The sequence below is a fragment of the Heptranchias perlo genome, unplaced genomic scaffold (genome assembly GCF_035084215.1).
Source record: "Heptranchias perlo isolate sHepPer1 unplaced genomic scaffold, sHepPer1.hap1 HAP1_SCAFFOLD_47, whole genome shotgun sequence".
Taxonomy (NCBI): domain Eukaryota; kingdom Metazoa; phylum Chordata; class Chondrichthyes; order Hexanchiformes; family Hexanchidae; genus Heptranchias; species Heptranchias perlo.
Genome location: NW_027139484.1, coordinates 2,586,437 through 2,596,716, shown reverse-complemented (window position 1 = coordinate 2,596,716; position 10,280 = coordinate 2,586,437). Strand labels below are relative to the sequence as shown.

Sequence of the window (10,280 nt, the reverse complement as noted above, 5' to 3'; positions counted from 1 at the left end):
CCTGTCCTTTGGGTTATCAGATTAAGCCTTGGCCGGTTTACTTGCTCTTGGAGCTCACAATGCTGGTTTTCTTCGGCAGCATCACGGCCTGGATATCAGACAACACCCAGAGCGATGGTCACCCGTCCCGGCAGCTTGTTGAGCTCCTCGTCGTTACGGATGGCCAGCTGCAGGTGTTTGGGGATGATGCGGGTCTTCTTGTTTGTCCCGGGCCGCGTTGCCGGGCAGCTCGAGGATTTCAGCCGTCAGATACTCGATGCACAGCAGCCAGTTAGACCGGGTCTCCGGCACCCACACGTTCAGCATAGTTCCCCTTTCGCAGGAGCCTGTGAACACGGGTAACAGGGAACTGCAGTCCGCCCCGGGATGAGCGAGACTGGGCCTTGGCCCGAGCTTTACCGCCGGTTTTTCCTCTTCCAGACATTTAACACAATCTCACAAACACTTTCACAAAGAATGAAGAAATCCTCCCGCACTCGCCCTTCTTATACCTTCTGGAGGAGTACAGTGGGGGCACTTGTGATGAGTCTCTCTCAGAGTGTTTACACTGCCCGCTCACCCTCACTGATATTCTATCTTTGAACTGCTGTAATATTGACCATTAGTAATATTGCTGCTCCTCCTCCTTTCCCTATTTCCCTGTCCTTTTTAAAGATCTTATGGACTTGAATATTAAGCTGCCAATCCTGCCCAATTGTTCGTCAGGTCTCTGTAATGATTTAATGGAATTATTTAACTTTACTCAATCGCTGATATGAGCTGTGGTAAAATGTATTGCCAGCTGGTCAAGTATTGCCGGTATCGACAATCTCTTCAGTCCGATTTCAGTTGAAGAATTACTGGCTGGTGTGGAATTTCCATTGATTGGGGGTTGGCTCAATCTCCTGGGCGGAAACAGGAACTGCAACAGAGCGAGAAACTATCCGTCAGAAACCAGTTCAAATGAAGAACAAAATCCAACAGCCTGCAGTGTCGGATCAGGATCTGATGTTTGGCAACTATTTTATTGTTGATTATTTTTAGCGATGGCGGTATAGTGGTGATCATAGCTGCCTTCCAAGGAGTTGACCCGGGTTCGATTCCCGGCCATCGCAGTTAAGTGTTTTTATTAGTTTATTTCCATCAGAAACTGTTAAGTTTACAATCGAATTTGATGCAGTTCAGTTGGATATTGTTTCCAAAACATAGTGCAATTATAGTAAAATATTTTCAACCTTCATTTCTTTTCCCGAAAGAAGCAAAAGAGGAATAACATGCTGGAAATACTGATTTACCAAGGGTCGAATGAGAGTGAGGAAGGGAAATGATCTGTTAGCCTTTATTGGAAGCGTGTTGGAATATGAGAGTAAGAAGGTCTTGCTGCAATTGTAGTATGAGGAAATATTGTGTAAAATTGGCCAATTTTCGGTGGAGTTTAGAAGAATGAGAGGTGATCGCATTGAAATGTATGAAATTCTTAGACGGCTTGACAGGGTCGATGCTGAGAGTCTGATTCCCCTGGCTGGAGATTCAAGAACTCGAGCTCATGGTCTCAAGATAAGGGGTCGGCCATTTCGGACCGACATGAGGAAACATTTCTTCACTCAAAGGATTATGAATCTTTGGAATTCTCTACACCCCAGAGGGCTGTGGATGCTCTGTCGTTGAGTTATATTCAAAGCTGAGATCGATAGATTTTTGGACTCGAGGGGAATCAAGGGATATGTGGATCTGGCGGGAAAGTGGAGATGAGATCGAAGATCAGCCATGATCTTATTGAATGGCGGAGCAGGCTCGATAGGCCATATGGCCTATTCTGCTGCTATTTCTTATGTTCTTATGTTGAGAGTTTATTTCCAAGTGTGCTGACGACAATAATTTATGATGTGGAGATGCCGGTGATGGACTGGGGTTGACAAATGTAAGGAATCTTACAACACCAGGTTATAGTCCAACTGTTTTATTTGAAAATCACAAGCTTTCGGAGGCTTTCTCCTTCGTCAGGTGAGTATGGGATTCCATGGAAGGTGACTGCATTTATCGTCAGAGAACACAACCTGGTGATTACAGATAATCTTTCCAACTGCCCGTTGTCAAGGCAATCAACGTGTTCGGACAGATAGATGTAACCGACAGGACCACCGAATATACAAACGGCCAGAACAAAAGACAGAGAGAGAGAGAGAGAGAGAAACTTCCGAAAGGAAGAGAAAGACAGAGAATGACCCGTTGTATTAATAACAGAGAACTTATTTTCGCTGGTGGGGTTACGTGCAGCGTGACATGAACCCAAGATCCCGGTTGAGGCCATACTCATGGGTGCGGAACTTGGTTATCAATTTGTGCTCGACGATTTTGCGTTGCTGCATTTCTCGAAGGCTGCTTGGAGGCGAGTGTAAAGCGACCATTGTGAAGGGCAAGGTTGGGCTAATAACTGGGGAATTAGCTCAAATAGTAGAGCGCTTGCTTAACATGCGAGAAATAGCGGGATCGATGCCTGTATTTTCCCTCACTTCTTTATCTTGGGGTTTTGCAGCGAAACAAAAATGGTGTCAGTTTTCAGCAAATCCATGACCCACGGAAAGCCAAAGCTTCGATAAAGAGAACTCAAGGGGCGATAAATCATTTGGTGTGCTGCAGTCAGCAAAAGTTTTTGATTTTTGTGTTAAGCAAAGATGGAAAGATGAAGTGAGACATGGAAAAAGCTTCACAGGTCCTGATATCTTTTCTGTGGTTTGAACTCAGCATTTCCAAAGATAATAAAACTGATAAATTCCCTGCTGTGTGAGGAGCGCACGAACGGTGGAGACTGCCAGGCAGCACTGACAAGTTGGTCAGTTTACAAGCTATCTAAATTCATAAAGTCATGGACAGTTTGCAAAAACAATCCAGTCAGGTTGGAGTTGACCAGACAATCTTCTGATTTGTCATCAGACACGATATCCGCTGCTCCAATGGCCTTGGTTGTGCAGAGAAAGTAGCAGCTCACACTGCCACAGCGCTGCGGCATGTGCAGGAACCGAGTCAGTCTCGGTCATGCACACGTGACTCCACGAGTCCGGGAGTGTCAAAAGGCGCACAGTGAACATTTACCAAAGAGAGCAATCTTTGTTGCTTGCCTTCGATCGTTCAGCTGGTACAGCGGAGGACTGCAAAACAATTAACAGATAAAAGTCATCCTTAGGTTTCTGGTTGGAACAAGCGAACGTGCTTTTGGAGTAAGCAGAAATTAGCTCAATGCCGTTTTCTTTACTTTACAGACAGCCAAAAGCTTAACATGTTGGCGCTGAGGCACAGGAGACCTCCTTTCCTGTCTGAAACCAAAAGCTTTTTGTGTCTGTCCGAAAACGGCTGTTTTGCTCGAGCGCTCGCTGAGCATGTGAAAAGTAGCGGGATCGATGCCCGCATTCTCCACTCACTTTTTTACATTGGGCAATTGTCCCGAAACAAAAATGGTGTCAGTTTTCAGCAAATCCAGAACCCACGTCAATCCTCAGCTTTGATAAATAGAGATCAAAGAGCAGCAAATCTTTTGGTGTGCTGCAGTAAGCAAAAGTTTTTGATTCTGGTATTTAGCAAAGATGGAAAGATGAAGTGAGACATGGAAAAAAGCTTCACAGGTCCTGGTATCTTTTCTGTGGATTGAACTCAGGATTTACAAAGTTAATAAAACTAATGCACTCCCTGCTGTGTGAAAAGCGCACGAACGGTGGAGACTGCCAGGCAGCACTGCCAATTAGGTTAGTTTGCAAGCTATCTAAAGTCATAAATAATGGGCAGTTGGCAAAAACAATCCAGTCCGGTCGGAGTTGTCCAGACAATCTTCTGATTTGTCATTAGACACGATATCCACTGCTCCACTGGCCGAGGGTGTGCAGAGAAAGTAGCAGCTCACACTGCCACAGCGCTGCGGCATGAGCAGGAAATGAGTCAGTCTCGGTCATGCACACGTGACTCCACGAGTCCGGGAGTGTCAAAAGGCGCACAGTGAACATTTACCAAAGAGAGCAATCTTGGCTGCTTCCCTTCGATCGTTCAGCTGGTACAGCGGAGGACAGCAATACAATTAACAGATAAAAGTCATCCTTAGCTTTCTGGTTGGAACTAGCGAACGTGCTTTTGGAGTAAGCAGAAATTAGCTCAATGCCGTTTTCTTTACTTTACAGACAGCCAAAAGCTTAACATGTTGGCGCTGAGGCACAGGAGACCTCCTTTCCTTTCTGAAACCTGAAAGCTTTTTGTGTCTCCCCGAAAACGGTTGTTTTGCTCGAGCACTTGCTTCTGCTCACCAGCAGGGAGTGCCTTTGAGTAACAACGCGTCAAACCGCGCTCACTTTCAGGCAAATAAGCCTTCCATCAGTCAGACAGACAGACAGACAGACAGAGCTCTCGCTGTTTCCTCAAGCTCGGGCTGCTGTTCTTTTCCGATGACCTTGTCTGCCTTCCGCAGGCTCGGGCTCTTCTCAGCATCATTCACGATGACTGTGCCTTCCCGTTCTGCTGTTACTCAATTGCGAACACTCGTTACCGCGGATTGGAGCAAAGTATTGAATGCATTCAGGGAGTTGGCACTTCGCGGCGCTGCCTGGAGACGAATGTTAAGCGATTATTGTGAAGGGCAAATTCACTGCCTCAACTGGGGAATTAGCTCAAATGGTAGAGTGCTCGCTTAGCATGCGAGAAGTAGCGGGATCGATGCCCGCATTCTCCACTCACTTTTTTACCTTGGGCAATTGTCCCGAAACAAAAAGGGTGTCAGTTTTCAGCAAATCCATTACCCACGTGAATCCTAATCTTCGATAAAGAGAGGTCAAGGGGTAATAAATCTTTTGGTGTGCTGCAGCAAGCAATAGTTTTTGATTTTCGTGTTTCGCAAAGATGGAAAGATGAAGTGAGACATAAAAAAAGCTTCATGGGTCCTGGTCTCTTTCTTGCGGATTGAACTCAGGATTTACAAAGTGAATAAACCTAATGCATTTCCTGCTGTGTTAAAAGCGCACGAACGGTGGAGACTGCCAGGCAGCACTTCCAATTAGATCAGTTTGCAAGCTATCAAAAGTCATAAGGTAATGGACAGTTCGCAAAAACAATGCAGTCAGGTTGGAGTTGACCAGACAATCTTCTGATTTGTCATTAGACACGGTATCCACTGCTGCATTCGCCTCGGGTGTGCAGAGAAAGTAGCAGCTCACACTGCCACAACGATGCGCCATGAGCAGGAACCGAGTCAGTCTCCGTCATGCACATGTGACTCCACGAGTCCTGGAGTGTCAAAAGGCGCACAGTGAACATTTACCAAAGAGAGCAATCTTTGCTGCTTCCCTTCGATCGTTCAGCTGGTACAGCGGAGGACTGTAATAGTATTAACAGATAAAAGTCATCCTTAGCTTTCTGGTTGGAACGAGCGAACGTGCTTTTGGAGTAAGCAGAAATTAGCTCAATGCCGTTTTCTTTGCTTTACAGACAGCCGACAGCTTCACATGTTGGCGCTGAGGCACAGGAGACGTCCTTTCCTTTCTGAAACCAAAAGCTTTTTGTGTCTGCCCGAAAACGGCTGTTTTGCTCGAGCACTTGCCTCTGCTGATCAGCAGGGCGTACCTTTGAGTAACAACGCGTCAAACCGCGCTCACTTTCAGGCAAATAAGCCTTCCATTCTTCAGTCAGACAGAGCTCTCACATTTTCCTCAAACTCGGGCGGCTGTTCTTTTCCGATGACCTCGTATGCCTTCCGCAGGCTCGGGCTCTTCTCGGCATCATTCACGGTTACTGTGCCTTCCCGTTCTGCTGTTGCTCACTTGCGAATACTCGATACCGCGTATTGGAGCAAAGCATTGAAAAAATTCATGGAGGTTGCAATTCGTGGCGCTGCTTGGAGGCGAGTGTAAAGCGACTATTGTGAAGGGCAAATAGATCCGCCAAACAGGGGAATTAGCTCAAATGGTAGAGCGCTCGCTCAGCATGCGAGAAGTAGCGGGATCGATGCCCGCATTCTCCACTCACTTTTTTACCTTGGGGAATTGTCCCGAAACGAAAATGGTGTCAGTTCTCAGCAAATCCAGAAGCCACGTCAATCCTCAGCTTCGATAAAGAGAGGTCAAGGAGCAGCAAATCTTTTGGTGTGCTGCAGCGAGCAAAAGTTTTTGATTTTGGTGTTTAGCAAAGATGGAAAGATGAAGTGAGACATGGAAAAAAGCTTCACAGGTCCTGGTATCTTTTCTGTGGATTGAACTCAGGATTTACAAAGTTAATAAAACTAATGCACTCCCTGCTGTATGAAAAGCGCATGAACGGTGGAGACTGCCAGGCAGCATTATCAATAAGGTAAGTTTGCAAGCTATCTATAGTCATAAAGCAATGGACAGTTGGCAAAAACAATCCAGTCAGGTAGGAGTTGTCCAGACAATCTTCTGATTTGTCATTAGACACGATATCCACTGCTCCACTGGTCTCGGGTGTGCAGAGAAAGTAGCAGCTTGCACTGCCACAGCGCTGCGGTCTGAGCAGGAAATGAGTCAGTCTCGGTCATGCACACGTGACTCCACGAGTCCGGGAGTGTCAAAAGGCGCACAGTGAATATTGACCAAAGAGAGCAATCTTGGCTGCTTCCCTTCGATCGTTCAGCTAGTACAGCGGAGGACTGCAATACAATTAACAGAGAAAAGTCATCCTTAGGTTTCTGGTTGGAACTAGCGAACGTGCTTTTGGAGTGAGCAGAAATTAGCTCAAGGCCGTTTTCTTTACTTTACAGACAACCAAAAGCTTAACATGTTGGCGCTGAGGCACAGGAGACCTCCTTTCCTTTCTGAAACCTGAAAGTTTTTTGTGTCTGCCCGAAAACGTCTGTTTTGCTCGAGCACTTGCCTCTGCTCACCAGCAGGGCGTACCTTTGAATAACAACACGTCAAACCGCACTCATTTTCAGGCAAATAAGCCTTCCATCAGTCAGTCAGACCGACAGACAGACAGAGCTCTCGCTGTTTCCTCAAGTTCGGGCTGCTGTTCTTGTCCGATGACCTCGTCTGCGTTCCGCAGGCTCGGGCTCTTCTCGGCATCATTCACGATTACTGTGCCTTTCCATTCTGCGGTTGCTCACTTGCGAATACTCGATACCGCGGATTGGAGCAAAGTATTGAGGAAATTCAGGGAGGTGGCAATTCGTGGCGCTGTTTGGAGGCGAGTGTTAAGCGACTATTGTGAAGGGCAACTGGTCCCGTTACGCAGGGGAATTAGCTCAAATGGTAGAGCGCTCGCTTAGCATGCGAGAAGTAGCTGGATCGATGCCCGCATTCTCCACTCACTTTTTTCCCTTGGGGAATTGTCCCGAAACAAAAATGGTGTCAGTTTTCAGCAAATCCAGAACCCACGTCAATCCTCAGCTTCGATGAAGAGAGGTCAAGGAGCAGCAAATCTTTTGGTGTGCTGCAGCGAGCAAAAGTTTTTGATTTTGGTGTTTAGCAAAGATGGAAAGATGAAGTGAGACATGGAAAAAAGCTTCACAGGTCCTGATATATTTTCTATGGATTGAACTCAGGATTTACAAAGTTAATAAAACTAATGCACTCCCTGCTGCATGAAAAGCGCATGAACGGTGGAGACTGCAAGGCAGCATTACCAATAAGGTAAGTTTGCAAGCTATCTATAGTCATAAAGCAATGGACAGTTGGCAAAAACAATCCAGTCAGGTAGGAGTTGTCCAGACAATCTTCTGATTTGTCATTAGACACGAAATCCACTGCTCCACTGGTCTCGGGTGTGCAGAGAAAGTAGCAGCTTACACTGCCACAGCGCTGCGGTCTGAGCAGGGAATGAGTCAGTCTCGGTCATGCACACGTGACTCCACGAGTCCGGGAGTGTCAAAAGGCGCAAAGTGAATATTGACCAAAGAGAGCAATCTTGGCTGCTTCCATTCGATCGTTCAGCTAGTACAGCGGAGGACTGCAATACAATTAACAGAGAAAAGTCATCCTTAGGTTTCTGGTTGGAACTAGCAAACGTGCTTTTGGAGTGAGCAGAAATTAGCTCATGGCCGTTTTCTTTACTTTACAGACAACCAAAAGCTTAACATGTTGGCGCTGAGGCACAGGAGACCTCCTTTCCTTTCTTCAACCTGAAAGTTTTTTGTGTCTGCCCGAAAACGGCTGTTTTGCTCGAGCACTTGCCTCTGCTCACCAGCAGGGCGTACCTTTGAATAACAACACGTCAAACCGCACTCATTTTCAGGCAAATAAGCCTTCCATCAGTCAGTCAGACCGACAGACAGACAGAGCTCTCGCTGTTTCCTCAAGCTCGGGCTGCTGTTCTTTTCCGATGACCTCGTCTGCGTTCCGCAGGCTAGGGCTCTTCTCGGCATCATTCACGATTACTGTGCCTTCCCGTTCTGCTGTTGCTCAATTGCGAACAATCGAGACCGCGGATTGGAGCATTGAATGCATTCAGGGAGGGGGCAATTCGTGGCACTGCCTGGAGACGAATGTTAAGCGATTATTGTGAAGGGCAAAGTCACCACCGCAACTGGGGAATTAGCTCAAATGGTAGAGTGCTCGCTTAGCATGCGAGAAGTACTGGGATCGATGTCCGCTTTTTCCACTCACTTTTTTTACCTTGGGGAATTGTCCCGAAACAAAAATGGTTCCAGTTTTCAGCAAATCCATAACCCACGTGAATCCTGAGCTTCGATAAATAGAGGTCAAGGGGCAGTAAATCTTTTGGTGTGCTGCAGTCAGCAAAAGTTTTTGATTTTGGTGTTTCGCAAAGATGGAAAGATAAAGTGAGACATGGAAAAAAGCTTCACGGGTCCTGGTATCTTTTCTTTGGATGGAACTCAGGTTTTGCAAAGTGAATAAAACTAATGCATTTCCTGCTCTGTTAAGAGTGCACGAACGGTGGAGACTTCCAGGCAGCACTTCCAATTAGGGCAATTTGCAAGCTATTAAAAGTCATAAAGTAATGGACAGTTTGCAAAAACAATCCAGTCAGGTTGGAGTTGACCAGACAATCTTCTGATTTGTCATAAGACACGGTGTCCACTGCTGCATTCGCCTCTCGGGTGTGCAGAGAAAGTAACAGCTCACACTCCCACAACGATGCGCTATGAGCAGGAACCGAGTCAGTCTCGGTCATGCACATGTGACTCCACGAGTCCGGGAGTGTCAAAAGGCGCACAATGAACATTTACCAAAGAGAGCAATCTTTGCTGCTTCCCTTTGATCGATCAGCTGGTACAGCGGAGGACTGTAATACAATTAACGGATAAAAGTCATCCTTAGGATTCTGGTTGGAACCAGCGAACGTGCTTTTGGAGTCAGCAGAAATTAGCTCAAAGCCGTTTTCTTTACTTTACAGTCAGCCTACAGCTTAACATGTTGGCGCTGAGGCACAGGAGACCTCCGTTCCTTTCTTCAACCTGAAAGCTTTGTGCATCTGCCCGAAAACGTCTGTTTTGCTCGAGCACTTGCCTCTGCTCACCAGCAGGGCAAGTGCACCTTTGAGTAACAACACGTCAAACCGCACTGACTTTATCACGAACAGAAGACAAACACACGTCTTCGTTCAAAAACCACCCTGCAGGTGGACACGGAGTGAGATAAACACAGGGCAGAGATGCAGACAGTATCCGGAAACATCGGGAAGTAGACAAGAGAAATAGATTGAGCGCTTTGTTATCAGAAAAATGTCTGAACCTCCACGGTCAATGAAAGGGCTTTTGTTGGTCGGTTTCCCATTGAACCGGATAATTCGGGAGAATTTGGTAGATGTTTGGTTTGGTTCCCTTGACCCCACCAGCGGAAAAGGTTTATCGATCCCACCCGACAACTCGTTTTAAAAGCCACTCTGTCCAAAGCAAATGTATCCTTCCAGATTAAAAGGGAATAAAACTTGAAAAGAGCGTCACTGTGGATCAGTTTTCTCTCACTAAAAGTAAACTGTTTAATGAAGTAAAATATGCACTTTCCAAAGAATCAGGGAACAGCCACTGTCTCCCTTTTTGGCAGGAGAAGAAAATCGATGTGGATGTTTATGGAGACCAAGTTCCAACATAATGTTCCTACCCGGAATCGAACTGGGGACTTTTTGCGTACAAAGCAAACGTGATAACCGCTACACTACGGAAATGGATAATATTTCACTAAACAATGGGCAACTGAATGGTGTCCTCTCTCTGCTCGCAGTTGGAATGTGTTGTTTCAAGTGCAGCAAGAGATACAGACAGTGGCTGTTCCCCCTTTGCTTTAAAAACTATCAGGGTGGTGGGTTTGAGCCCACGTTGGGCGAGTACCGTTTTAAACTTTTGTGCTGCTTCC

The 10,280-nt window shown here is 46.4% G+C and overlaps 1 non-coding gene across 1 annotated transcript; it reads left to right on the top strand.

Annotated features, from left to right (window-relative positions):
• The first annotated feature begins 1,022 nt into the window (after positions 1-1,022).
• trnag-ucc (transfer RNA glycine (anticodon UCC)) lies at positions 1,023-1,094 on the top strand. The gene has a single exon. It is a non-coding gene; the product is annotated as a tRNA-Gly (tRNA).
• Positions 1,095-10,280: the final 9,186 nt, after the last annotated feature.